Genomic DNA, 14,862 nt, shown 5'->3' on the forward strand with positions numbered 1-14,862 from the left:
AGGCTGGTGTGGTGAGCGCTCACGGCCACTCAGCCTTATAGGGATGAAGGCAGCTTAGGGCAGGAAGAGCCAATAAGCAGACTGCACCACTACTCTCAACTTTTATTTTCTCCTCCTTAAAACGGCAGGAATCTCAAAGAAATGAGCACTTTACCCCACTCCCAACAGGCATTAGTTCAAAGCATTGCTCACCCTGTCCAATTCCCTGAGGAAGGAACCAGATACATGAGAGAAACTGAACTTGATTTATAGGGACTAGGACCCCACATCCAGGTCTCTTCAGAACAGCAGGAAGTGAATAATGCACGCAAGTCCCACTGGCACCCTATGAGAGAACAGAGGTCCCCGTGTGGGGAGGGTGGAGAAGGGGCCCAGCAGCATGGAGTGGGGGTCAGACAACCCTCTCCAAGGGCTGGCTCAGGCTAGGGGAAGTCACCCACTTCACTCCTTTACAAATGGACTGCAATAGGGAGGCCATCAGCGAGCACGATGAGAGAGCTGGGAGCTGCCCTTGCAATCAGGCCTGGACTGGAATCCCAGCTCTCCTGCCTGGTAGCTGTGTGACCATAAGCCAGTCCGCTAGCCTCCAGAAGCTAGCAGCCTCACCTCTCAAAGCAGACTGAAATGCCTCCTGGTGGGGCTCCCTGCATGGTGGGATGAGATAACTCAGTGCTGCTCAGACTTGGTTGCACATTAGAACACCCTGAGGAGTTTTTGGAAATCCCCACACCCAGTCCACACCCCAGACCAAGGCAACTAGAATCCCTGGGGGAGAGGCTGGGCATCTGTATTTTTTAAGTCTCTAGGTGATTCCAATGTGCCTCCTCACCTCCGAGTTTGAAAAACAGTGAAGTAATCTCTTTCTGCTTGGAATGTGATCCCCTGAGCAGCAGTGTCTGCTTCTCTGAGTTCATTGGAAATGCAGACTCTCAACCCACTAAAATGGAATCTTCATCCTAACAATACTCCTGGGCTATTCTGATGAACTGTATACTCTGAAAAGTGCTCAAACGTTTCACCTTAAGTGCTTAGCTGGGTCCCTGACCCCTGACAGCCACTGTTTATAGGATCTTAATAAAAACCTGAGGAGGGACAGTACAGCATGTGGGTTGAGGGGGAGACTCCTGGGCTGGAATCTCAGCTACCTACAATGAGAAACTGGGCCTCAGCTGCTTCACCTGCAGCCTGGGTTAATAACTGGTAATAACTCTTACCCAACTCAGAAGAGGCTTGTAAGCATTAAATCAGGTAACTTATGAAGAATGCTTGATACACGCTTGTCAGAGTCAGCATAACAGTGTCATCGTGATCACAGCTAGAGTGACCAGCTCTTCTGATGATAACATTTGGTTAGTTACATGTCAGAGCTGAAAGGAACTCACTCTGAGTAGCAAGGGTACTTTTCAACAGATGGTGCTGAGACAAGTGATTTCCACATGCAAAGAATGAAAATGGACCCCCACCTCACACCATATACAAAAACTAACTCAACATGGGCCAAAGACCTACCTGTAAGAGCTAAAACTATAACATTCTTAGAAAACAACATAGGCACAAATCTCTGTGACCTTGGATTAGGCACTGACATCTGAGATATGACATCAAAATACAGGCAACAGAAAGGAAAAAATAGATATGTTGGACGTTGTCAAAACTAAAATTTTAGCTACAAAGGACATCTTCAAAAGACAACACATGGAATGGGAGAAAATATTTTCAACTCATATACCTGATAAGGGACTAGTATCTAGAACATATAAAGAACACTTACAACTGAATAATAAAAAGACAAATAACACAGTTTTTAAATGGGCAAAGGATCTGAACAGGCATCTCTCCAAGGAAGATATACAAATGGCCAATAAATAAGCATATAAAAAATGTTCAACATTATTAGTCATTACGGAAATGCAAGTCAAACTGCTACGAGATACCACTTCTCACTCACTAATGTGCGTGACAGCTAACAAGGGTTGGCAAGAATATGGACAACTCAAAACGCTCAAACATTGTCGATGGGAACATAAAACATCACAGCCATAACAGAAAGCAGCCTGGCAGTTCCTCAAAAGGTTAATCATAGAGTTACCATATGACTAGCAACTCCATTCCTATATATACCCAAGAAAAATAAAAATCTATGTCCATGCAAAAACATGGATATTCACAGCGGCATTAGTCAATACAGGCAAAAAGTGGAAAGAGCACAAGTGACCACCAACTGATGAACAGATACACAAAATGTGGTAATCCATACAGTAGAAAGGTATTTGCCCATAACAAAGAATGAAGTATTGATACATGTTATAATATGGATAAACCCTGAAAACATTATGCTCAGTGAAAGCAGTCACAAAAGACCACACACTGGATGCTTCCATTTAAATGGAATGTCCAGAATACATAAATCTATAGAAACAGAAAATAGAATAGTGTTTGCCAATTCTTCGTGGAGGAAGGAGGTTTAAGGGCAAATGGAGGGTGACTGCCAGTGGTATAGGACTTTCTCTTTGGGTTGATGAAAAGCTTCTGCAGGTGATTGGGGTGACGGTTCTACAATCCTGTGGATACACTAAAAAACACTGAATTGTATATTTTAAATGAGTGAATAGTATTATATGGGAATTGTATCTTAGTAAAGCTGTTAAAAAATTGCAGAGTAACTCAGTGTGGTGTGTTCAGAGTTGGGCCAAAGATGAGATAACTTTTTTAAATGCTAACAACTCAGTTATTAAGACGAGTTACACACATGACAAACATCAGAGAGGCGATGTGAGACTCTAATTTAAAATCATTGACTATGCAAATGTGAAATTTCAGAATATGCAAATGCACCGCACCATGATAAAAAGGAAGGATACATGGGGCTAATTTCTTCCTGTTAATTCTGCTAAAATAACTCCTTTATTGTCCTGCTCCTACCATGGTGAGCTCTTGATGTTGTTGTTGATGAAGATGTAATGTTCTTTTTTTCTTGAATGAAGTTTGATGAATTATTTTTCTATAAGGTGCCTGCACAGAGAGTTAAGTGCCACATATTCAAATGTAACCACTTTGAGCATTTTTCATTCCCTTTTCCCTGTGAGGGATATTGTCTCAGTCATCATTCTAGTAGGAAAGTGTGCTGTGGGGAGGGGCAGCAGGGGGGGTACCCTCTGATTTTTGTTTCCTAATTCTGTGAATGAGACCAGATGGGGAGTTACTTACATAGATGGGTCTTCTTTGAGATGGGAGAAAATACACAACAAAAGAAATAGGACTTCTTGTTTGTAAAAGCCTAAAACAAGGGCTGAAATCCTAAAATGTTAAAGGTGAAGAAAATCTCAGAAAGAGTCCCGTCCAGTGGTTCACAGACTTAAAGAGACATGCACACACATGTGTGCTCACACACACACACACACACACACGGAGAAACAGAGGGAGAGAGAGAGAGAGAGAGAGATCCCATGCCCCCTTCCAATGCTTTCTTACCCTGCATGCTGTGAACAATCTTCCCCAACCCTAGCCAAGAATCATTTAATCTAACTTCACAGGGATCTAAGACTTACATGAGACAATATATGTAAAACATAGCATAGTGGCTTGGCTGACCAGAAGCACTCCATAATGTGATGATGGTGATGAACATAAGAAGGACAAGTCCAGCTTACTTTCTGTAGCATCATTTATAAATCCTCTGAGTATCTGCCTTTGAGCTTACAAACTGCATACATCAAACACTCTGCAAAGTTCCCTAAAAGAGGCTGTGGCCCTGATCTGACTAATCTAGAGACTGCAAACTCAACCCTCTTTGGGGCCAGAGCAGCAACATACATGACTGGGGGTGGGGAGCAGCTTGGAAATCAACAAAATGGGCAGTTCCTGCAGATTGTTGCCATGTGGGGATGGGGGCCTAGCAGGGTACACCTCTCGATGTCTTAAGCTTTAAATCTGGACATTTTTCTATCACTTCATGTTTTTATATGTGATTTCACTTTTTTTTCTCAAAGCCTGCATGGATCAAGTAAAAGCTGTCTCTGACCAGGACTGGCCTGCGGGCCACAGCTTTAGAACTGTGACAGAGTGGCTTCTTTCTGACCTGCCTCCACAGAAGCATTTCCCATGAGGGTGAATGTTCATCCATAGACCCCCACTCCCCAGCTCCCACCCTGACACCAGTACCTGCACTCAGGTGTGGAGATGCACGTGTGCATACGTGCACACACACACACACACACGTGTGCGCGTGCACAGCTTGAGGAGAACACCCACCGACTCCACCCCGTATTCATTTTTGCCAAGTGAAGAAGGCACAACACACTGCCTTGGAGTAAAATCATCTCCACTGTGTCTGGCCTCAGAAGCCACTCTGATTCCTGAGTGGGACCTCACTGTCCCCAGATGATGACCACAGAGACTGCAATGACAGATGCCCGGCACAGCAAGGGAGGCGGTCCACCCAGCCTTTGGGGGAAGTCCTCTTGGAGACAGGCTGCCTGGCTCTGCAAGACTCCTCTACCAGAGGCTACCATCGAGCCGCCCAAACAGCTGCCTGTAGGCCTTGACCGCTCGGGTCTGGCCCTGCCTGCCTTGGGCTGCTTCCACTGCCCCTTGGTAGCTGGTACCTGTCAGCTCACGTTTCAGTAAATGTGCTGAGGGCCAGTACCGTAGCCTGGCCTGAAGTTCTTCCAGACATACCTGCTGGAGGGAAGGAGACGCCTCCTCACTGGCTGGTGTTGGGGTGTGTACAAGCAACTCCCTAACATGACCGAGATGACGGTCTACTTTCTGATGGCCGCCACAGACTTCTAGGGGCCCCAAGAAGTTCCTCTCGATGAAGCCCATCAAACAACCTGATGGGATGCTCCAGAATCACCAGGTGCAAGTGAGAAAGGCTACTGTATATTCCCCAGGATGTGATTTTCCTCCCCCACTGACACACAAAATAAATTAAAAAGCACACCAGAAAAAAAAAAAATTCTATGTGCCCCCCGATCGTACAAAAGCATTATATGTCGTCTGTTCAAGCAGCGAATACAGCTCAAGATGTGCCGTCAACGATATCCCAGCTGATTTTCAACAAAGACTCTGATTACTCAGAAGGGCTGTCATCCTTCTGCTGAATGCAGTGTACATGAAATGCCAATGAATTCCCAACTACCTTTTCATTTTTCCTTCATAACCTAATTTACAAAACGTAAATAATCTCGCTGTGTTTGTGTGGCCAGCTGCTCCTTACCTCCGTATGGGAAACTGAGCAAAGACCAGAAACAGACAACCAATGCCACCAACACATCCCCAGTGAAACATGCTAACTATGCATTCAAAATATTGCTGAAAACCCTTAATTTGTTGCCAGTAATTTATACAATTATAGCCAGTGGTCTTTTTATCATTATTATTATTATTATTATTACGGCTTTATTCTGTCATTTTGATCTATTGATGGTGAAACTTCAGTGATTCACCATAATTTCCTCCCACCCACAAACCTTTTAAGATTTCTTTTGCCTCGCCTGAGTATAAATTAAGTGGCATTATTTTCTACCTGGTCTGGTATAGAAACGACACCGGTCTTTGAGAAATCAGCAGAGGAAACAGCACGTTGGTGTAATACTGCTGTGTTGAGCGGCCCCCACCCATCCACTCTGACTCAGACAGTGTCCTGCATATCTCCCACTTGCAGACGACACCTTGCTCCTTTAGTTCTAGCGGGTGAGGCAGTCAGCGAAGGCGGGGAGGCGAGCTCAAAGCTTCCGTGTGGGTGCCCTGATGGGGCGTAATTGCTACTTGGGCTGAAGGCAGGGATCAGCACTATAATTTCACACGGGTCTCCATGGCCACGAGCCTCTCTTCTCCGAGCTGTTTGGTCCACTTGGTCGTGGCCAAAGCGACAGGAAATCTTTCAAAACTAGATTTTATAGATGGAGAATAAAAATAGGCAATGAAAATGGGAAAGATGATTTTAAGTGATGTTTCACTTTGGATGGGGAATAAATTTTTCTTTTTCTTTTTCTCTATCATTGCACAACAGAAAGCAAATCCAAAGTTCTGAGACAGAGGAGAAATGGATCATTTGGGGGGGAACAGGGGCCAGGGCAGGCACAAACACACAGGAAACCTTACCCATCACCATGTCCTGGTGACCAGATGGTCTTCCCAGGCATGGGGAGCTTACCCCCACAACAGGGTCATTACCAGAGTGGCGAGTTCATTCATTCACAGATGCTCGCCAAGTGCTCAGCCGGGGTCCCAGGGCTGTAAGGGGAAGCATGACCGTCATGGTCCCTGCCCTCATGACACCGGGGTTCTAGTGGGGAGACAGCCATTCTCAAGTCAACACTGAACTAAACAAAAGTTAAGTACAACGTTCAAAAGTTAATAAAGGAAGGAAGCAGGATGCTGTTACAGACCATGGTGGCAGGGTGGGATGGGGCTCTAGACAGGTGCCCTGACCCAGCCATGCTACAACTGGGACAATATCAAGCCCAGAAGTGGGGAGCTTGGAGCTAGTCTCAGCATCACTCCAAAATTCTCCTTCATGACATCATGTTCAAATTTATGAAGAACCCCTTGAACCTGCTCACACATCAGTGTGTTCCATTTCGGGGGGGGGGGGGGGGCTGGGTAGTGAACTGCCTGTGTTTACCACTTGCCACATGAAGAAAAACATCTGCCAAACCTGGAGGTGCACACCCTAGCTCTAGCATCCAGCCCGTACATTATGACAAAAAGATCTCTCAGCCAGGCTCCAAGAACACCAGGGAAATTCATGGTTATTCTGCTAAGTCATAGTCTCAGAACACAGACTTCCTCCTCCCCCTCCTGTCCCCTAATCAAGTTTTCCTTCATCAGTTCCGACCAAATAGGAAAGAAGGAAGGAAGGAAGGAAGGAAGGAAGGAAGGAAGGGAGGAATAGGAGGGAGGGAGGGAGGCAGTTCTTTGATCCCCTCTATAGAAATTATTAACTTTTATTTCCACTCTGAGCAGCTGGACTAATTTCTGCCCATTCCAAGGGCCCCATTCACCTAGTTCCGGGAGGAGGGCCACGTAGGGAGGGACTGGGCTGAGGCATAGAGTCTAAGAAGGTGGCAGTCTCACTTGGGATGGCATGCAAAGGACTCATTTACTTGGAACAGATGGTGAAGGGTTCTGGAAGGCTCACGAGCCCTGTGGTTTCTCTGCAGTTAAGCTCTAACACTTTTCTCTCCCCTTCATTCAGGAGTTTTCTGGTCAAAAGGAAGAGGTGTAACCTATTATCACTCTGACTTTAAATTATCCTGACTCTAAGATGAAGATCTGTGGGTCAATCAACAAATGCTTAATGAGCACTTAACTGTAGACTCAGACACTGTGATAGGTACTGGGGCTAGAGTGGGGACAAGCTTGGACAAAAAAAAAAGAAACACTATAGTATGGACAATGGGAAAGGGCATTAACAGGCAGTTTATAAGAAAAAAGGATGAAGAAATGACCAATCAACATATAGAAAAATGGCACCATAAGAAGAAGAGACCCAAAGTGACCCTGGTCCTTAGTCTAGGTGTCCAACAATGAGCCAGCTTGAAATGGAGTCCTTGCTCAGTGAGAATGGATATACCACATTCAACTTCTCTTGGGACTACTGACTTTCTCCTGCAGTAGGAGGGTCTAAAACACCCAGACACCGTACTCCTCAGGTACTGAGCCATTGGTATTCCCAGAAAACTCTTCCAAACCGGCACCCCAAATCCAGGCAGCTTGGTGCCTGTCAGCGTCCCACATCTCTCCCCCAACAACCAGGCTGTTCTTACGATACCGTCCAGGAAGGAAGACGGAAGGGGTAGGAAGGGCCCTCCAAGTGTGTCCAAGTGAGTTCCTGAGCCCACACCTCTCTTTGAGATGTGCTGGGGGAACAGCACCTAGACCTCTGTGCTGTGACAATATGCCCATGCTCTGAAACTTGGTATACTTTGCCACAAACCTTGGTGCAGGGCAGGTGGGGAGCCAGAAAATATCCACCATGCTAAACAGTAAGCAATTAAAGAAAACAAAGTAAAATGTGCCTTTAAGACTGATGAAGATCAAAAGTAACAGCCAAATGTCAGAGAGGACAGTGGAGAAAGAGACTCTCCAGCCTCACAGGTGGATGCTGCTCAGAAGACGAGCTGGCAAGGGATAACAAAAGCCTTCCTTTTATTCCTAGGAATATGTCCTAATAAATGCATCAAAAGAAGGCCAAATTTCTCTGCAAGAGTTTTTCATATCATTGCTGATCATAGTGAAACACTGTAAATAATATCAGTGTTCATCAAAAGAGAATTTCTTGATTGGAACATCCAGAAAGCAGGATATTATATAGTCATGAAAAATAACAGAAATATATATATTCATTGATGTAGAATGATGTCTACAACATGTAAAATTAATTTTGTGAAAAAGCTGGTTACAAGAAAGAATAATCTAATGTTTTGGAAATTTATATATATATATATATGTATGTATATACACATATGCACAAGTAGAAAAGACATCTGGAAAAATGAAATTAAAATGTTTAAAAAGAAACGGCACTTAAAATTGTCAAGTGCCTTTTAATACCTCTTGATGCTGTGATCTTTACTTTCTCCTTTATCATTTTCTGCACACTCTTTTTTCTTTTGCAATGAATATGGATCAGGGTTCACCTTTATAATAAACAATTGTTATGGGACTTAAGTTTTCAAAAAAACAATGAATATGTAGAATCAGGGAAAACAAAACAAAAACAAAAACAAAGCAAATATGGGTGAAGTGAGTTACATAGAAAACCCAAAACTAAGTCTACAGAGCTTTAAAAATAGAGAGTTTTTAACCAAACATTTAGGAATGGGACAAATAACCATGAAATTGGGAAGCGTTGGTACAGTGGTTCTACCCACAAAGAAGAACTCGTTCTAAGGGCCAACAGCCCCAGAATAAGCAGGAAAGCCAGGATACAGTTCACTAAGCTAACCCAACTTCCAGCAGGAGGCTGATGGTACATGCAGAGCTTGAGGAGACAGGAGATGAAACGTCACCTACAAAAGTAAAGCAGCTCTCCTTCTCTTAGCAGGAAGCTTATTCCCCCAGGAGGCAAGCGAGATGCTCACTCTCAGTGTAGGGTAAGAGAACAGCCTTGTGGGCCTCTCTGGGATGAGGCGCAGGTGGATACAATCTGAAGTATGTTAGAGGAAACCCAACCCCATTTGGAGTAAAACCCAAGAAGACCATGTGGTTCCTTGTGGTTTTGACCTCATCCATTAACCAAGAATGGTTCCCTGACCTCATCAAAACTGGGGAATACAGATAGGTGTTATTTTTTAAGTTTCTTCTGGCTTGAGTTTCTGCTGTAAATTTTCTTACACATTATGTATGGGGTTTTGCAACCCAGTTTGCAGGAAAAAGGAAGGGAGAGGAGAGGAGAGGAGAGGAGAGGAAAGGAGAGGAGGGGAGGGAGGGAAGGAGAGAAGGAGAGAGGGAGGGAGAGGGGAGGAAAGGAGGGAAGGAAGGAAGGAGGGAAGGAAGGAAGGAGGGAAGGAAGGGAGGGAGGAAGGAAGGGAGGAAGGGAGGAAGGGAGGGAAGGAGGGAGGGAGGGGCAAAAAAGCAAATAGGCCACAAGATACAGCAACATAATAAAAAAAGTCTTTTCATTTGTGACTTAAAACACTACTTTTTTGTCTGAAACAAACGGACTTCTCTTTCAGGAACACGTTTTGAAACTCTGAATGAGATGAGAAATGAACAAAGGCAGAAAAGTCTTCTGGATGTGTCCAGTCACCTCTACTGACTGAGAACTAAAGGCCCTCCTACCAATTATAGGTATATCTGGCTCCCGATACTTCCACAGCTCATTCTGGACTGAGTATCTAAAGAGTCCTTATGATCTAAGAGTTCTTGTGTACAGGAAGAACCAGTTCTCTTCTTAAGAACCTTCCCTTAATTTAGAAACTTACCAACAAAATGATTGATTTCATTTCTAACTTAATGGGTATCCTTTTGAAAATATTCCTCACTGACAATTTTCACAACGTCTGCAGATACGTCTGCAGAGTTTTTAAGCCAGAAGTATTCACAGAATCTCTGTCACTCTTAATCCCTTATATCACATATATGTTTGGTACAGATCATGCTTTCCTTGAGTGCTTCCTGCTCTTCGTGCTTCAGTGTATGTATTTATATAATGACATAGATGTGTTTTATAATCATACCTATGTAGACACACACCAGTCAAAAAACAGCCAGAGAAAGTTGCTTTAATAGTACCCTCTAGTTTTCTAGAAGATTGGCATAATCTCTTCTGCAGGGGGAAGAAATCCATTTTTCTGAGAAGGTAAATGTTTATTAAATGCAAATACTGATATTCGTTACCCAGGAAAAACGTCTTGCTGCATGTGGAATTTCTCGATAAAAAGCTTTCAAGTCCCAGGTTTGTCCAGATAAACCCCTATTGGTGAACTGATGTGTGAATGTGCTGAAATTGAATTACTGTACAACAGCAATTACTTCCCACAGTACAGCTATAAATGGGAATCGGTTCTGCAGCGAACAGCAGGTAGCTATAGGAGAGGAGAGGAACTTAATATATAATCTAGTCTCTTTCCGCTTTTCCCAAGAAGCAAGGATGTTTACTTTTAAGCAAAACACTCTTTTTTCAAGTACCTGATTTAACATTTCATCAATGTAAATCAGAAACTCAGTAAAACCAGATTATTTATAGGACTGAGCATCAGAGCACGATCAAAATGTACTCGATACCTTTATCCAAGGTTGGAAAACAACAGACTCTTTGCTTAGAAAGTTCAGGGCCAACTTGTGGTTTGTGTCTTTTCATAGTCCCCAAGAAAATTTGTTCTTTTAGACATTTCTAATTAGTTGTTTTGGGGAGAAGATGAATTCAAACGGCAAATGAAACACTTACTGTTTTGCCTGACAGGCTACCCAAATAGATAGCATCCTACAATCCTCTCTCTGTGCGTGAAACGTGTTTAAGTTTGTGGAGGCCCGAACTCTATCCAGTGCATCAGTGAATGTCCTGTGAATGGACTCGTGGCCCCCAAAGCAGGAACAACTCTGAAGCCAGAAGGAGGCTACGATTCTGGCCAAGATCAGTGTGAAGAAGGCAGTGCCTGCCCCAGACCTCCTCCACAAGATGAAAGGCAATCACAATTCTGGAGAACTCACCCTTAGAAAGCCACTGTAGAGAATACTAGGATATACTTAAAAATTCTCCAAAGTCCTTCTGTTTGTTATTTCCTGGTTTATCTACTTTTTTCTGGTTGTGCTGCTCTTCTCGATCATACGGACGGTTCCAAAATCACAGGATCATGCCATCCCCCGGCTGCGTTGGAATCTGTCCTAAAAGTATATGCCTAGAATCAGAGATGTCCACAGTTAACGCAGAATGACTCCCTACAGATTCTCCTCCAAGTGCAGGCTGGTCTGTGCCCGCTCAGAGCTCCCTGGGGCCTCAGATGATCCTTCCAGCTGTGTAATGGCGTGTGCTACTCCCAATGGTGGCTTGGATTTTAAAGACAAAGGAAACGCTGGGGCAGCCTGTCTGTATAACCGCACGGAAGGCCATCTTTTGGCTTCTCACTCCCCTCCAATCATCAGCAGCTCGGGAGGAAGGGGAGCTGGTCAAATGTGCCTCCCATCAATACTTCAGATGAGCTCTGACTAGTGACACAGTTGAGCATTTCCAGGTGTCACGTAGGAATGCCCCCCCAGGGGTCCACTGCTGGCAGAGGACTGATGGGTACCACTTCCTCCACGTCCAGCATGTGGACTGTCTTCCTTGAGATGTTAATGAACTAAAAAGCAAATTGATTCCATTTCTTGTCCATTTGTGAGGACTTCAAACTTGATAAATTGCTCAGCAACATCAATTGAGGGCTTGGTAAGCATGAATATTTTCCAACAAAGAAGGTGGGAGAGAATGCTTTGGGCACAATTATCCTGTACACAAGCAAATAGCAGCATCATTGCATCAAACTCAATCTGGCTTTTAAGTTAAAATAACCTACACGTCAACCCTCTGAGTGGATTTGAAAAAATTATTTAAACCACCAGTGGTGTTAAAAAGTGCTAGAAAATATTAGTTAAGACATGCTACCATAATGATGGCACCATTATGTTAATGGCAATTATGGAAACTAAGGTTATCTATAATTTGCTAGGCTGAAAAAAAAAAAAAAGTTACATATAGTCCATTATCAACCAGATGGCAGAGGTTATGTAATGGGCAGGCCACTTTGGGTTTCACATTTACTCCAGACATCTGACAGGGAGAAAATAGGACTTTCTGTGATAGGATAATTGCATAGTGAAGAGTAATTCAAACAGGGGACGAGTATGATAAAATCACTCTGATTCAACTAATCACTGGGAAAAGTGATGGCGGAAAATGATGAAATCAAGCCAGAAGAGACAGAGAAAAGATCAACATTGTTTCACAGCCAAGAGATGACGGGCATGTGAAGGGCTGGATCATGAGTCCTGCACCCTTTCCCGGCAGTGATGGGCTAACTTCACCTACCTTCACAGACCACAGGAGTTAGAGTCGCTTTCTAAATTGCAACTGCCAGTCTCATAAATATTTTATAGACATCCACGGAAATTTTAAACATCCATGTTGTTTGTCACACAGTTCTTTCTTCTGTGTGTTCCTGAGTCCTCCCACCCATCCATCATCGATGAGCCCTTGGCCCTGGATCAGTGCTGGGCAGGAAGGCACTAGGACCTCCCACCTAACTCAGGTCGCTGGGATGGGGGCTGGGAAACAAGATTTCTGGTGCATCAGAATGATGGCGCAAATTCCAAACTCCGTTCTTGTCTTGGGCTGTTTGAGAAAGGGGGTCCTGCTCAGTGGGAGGCATGGGATGGGACAGGAAGGGCCCCTGTTGCACTGTGGTTCATTCTAGTGCGCACAAATAATGAATACACTGCAAAACTACAGGCAAATTTTCATTTGAGGTGTCTGCTCTTCTAAAGCTCACCAATCACCAAAAAGACCTTTCCTAGTTGAGGTCTCATTATCATATGAAAAATAGTCACACCCACTGCTCCTTGGCCTCCACATAAAGCGACATCCAGGAGGGGTCTCTCCTTGGCCACCTCCTTTCATTCCCAATGCCACGAGGCTCATGACAGTTGCCCATAGTACTGCCTGGCCCACAATGGGACCAGGCCCATCTCAACAGCAAAACTGCCTCCAAACCAAACCTTAATTTGACATACAAGCCCTCCTTCCCGTTTAAAGATTGGGAGCAGGGAGTACCACATATCACTGGACCAGTTAACCCAGATTTTATGGCATCAACTGTGTTTCCAAAGGGCCTCTTACATCTACTTTAAAATACACAGTTCAGAGAATCCTGGATGCCTTTAGTCTGGGTACATTTTAATCCAAATAAAGCACTTTTTTCCTTCTCAAAGGAACCACACCAACCATATCAGTCTTTTTTTTTTTTTTTAACATCATGAATTTAAAACCAAAGATTTCAAAATTAAGTTCCCTCCTGTCATCATCCCTGAAGCTTTTTAAAGCTTCAGACTCTCTCATTATGAAAATACTTACAAACTAAAAGGTCCCTTCACCAGCAATGTAACAGCAAACATTTACTGAAAGCTTACCGTTCTCCAGTCCCTGTGCAAAACAATTTGCACAGATTCGCCCAGAGGCACTGCAATCCTACCGTGTGGGATGCAAAAGGAACTCCCCTGAGCCTGCCCACATGACCTGGGCCAGTGACTCCCCCCCACCCCCCAAGCCTGCATGTTCATCTCTAAGCCAGTGATACAGGAACAGCATCTCCCTCCCAGGGTGGACGCCAGGATGAAATGAGATGATATATAAAAAGTGCTTAGCACAGGGCCTGGTGCAGCGAGACTCACTAAGCATAAGCACAGATTAGTAAGTCTCCTACTCCTCCTAGCATCTCCACGGAGGTAAGTGAGGAAAAGAGGTCTATTGGTTCCTTAGTTCTTCTCACCAACCTTTCAGATGCCACATGGGCCCCCTGCCTCTGAGCGCCAAGTCCAGATTCTGGAGCTGGCTGGACCTCTGTGTCATCCTGCTATGCTGCACAAGTCTCCCCTGCTCCTTCCCACCCTCCCCTCCCCACCAGAGTGCCAGGTCCCAGGGCTTCCTTGTCTGTCAATTGCAGAGGCAGAACCTAAGGAGATTTATGTCCTTATCTGCTCTAAAATTCTGTGATTCACAAAGGAATCCAAGTTGAAACAAAAATAGCATCTCCTTCCCTCAAATTGACAACATTGTTACTAGTATTGAAAACAAAATAAAACATCTTCATTTTTTGTGAGGATTCAGGCAAATGAGCACTCACATGCCACTGCTGCTGGAGGAACTGGGATCCCGCACAACCTTATCTGGACAGGAATGTCCTCGAATGCAGAAAGAGCTCTCCAGATGAGGTTAGCATCTCTGAAGTGGCTTCTGCATTCAGGGATTTCCCTGCAGGATGCTGAGGGCATGCAAGTGATGAAGAATGTGGACTTGGGTCCCTATGCCTGGACCCCGTCCCTCACTCCCCGTGTGACCCTAGAGAAGGAACTTAACTTCTGCCTCTCTCACCTTTTTCTGTAAAAGTGGGATAGTAAAATACCTCCCTCTGGGGGCTATTCTAAGGACAAGCGAGTGCATGTAAAATCCTTAGAGGAATACCAAACATATAGTGGTGCTGAGTCATTTGATCTATTATTAATACACAAGAAGATTCACTGCAGCATTATTTATATCAAGACTTGCAAACAACTTAAATATCCAGATTTGGAGGAACGGTCAAATCATCCATGACACACCCATAGCAGGAATGTGATGCAGCCATTTAAGAAAATCATGCACTAGAGTGATGCCAAGGGCAG

At 44.3% G+C, this 14,862-nt stretch overlaps 1 protein-coding gene across 1 annotated transcript in view; it reads right to left on the reverse strand.

Moving 5' to 3' along the window:
• CACNA2D3 (calcium voltage-gated channel auxiliary subunit alpha2delta 3) overlaps positions 1–14,862 on the reverse strand; it is an 856,949-nt gene that overhangs the window by 673,353 nt on the left and 168,734 nt on the right. The gene's annotated exons all lie outside the window — the stretch shown is intronic.

Source organism: Neomonachus schauinslandi, chromosome 1, assembly GCF_002201575.2.
Source record: "Neomonachus schauinslandi chromosome 1, ASM220157v2, whole genome shotgun sequence".
Classification (NCBI taxonomy): domain Eukaryota; kingdom Metazoa; phylum Chordata; class Mammalia; order Carnivora; family Phocidae; genus Neomonachus; species Neomonachus schauinslandi.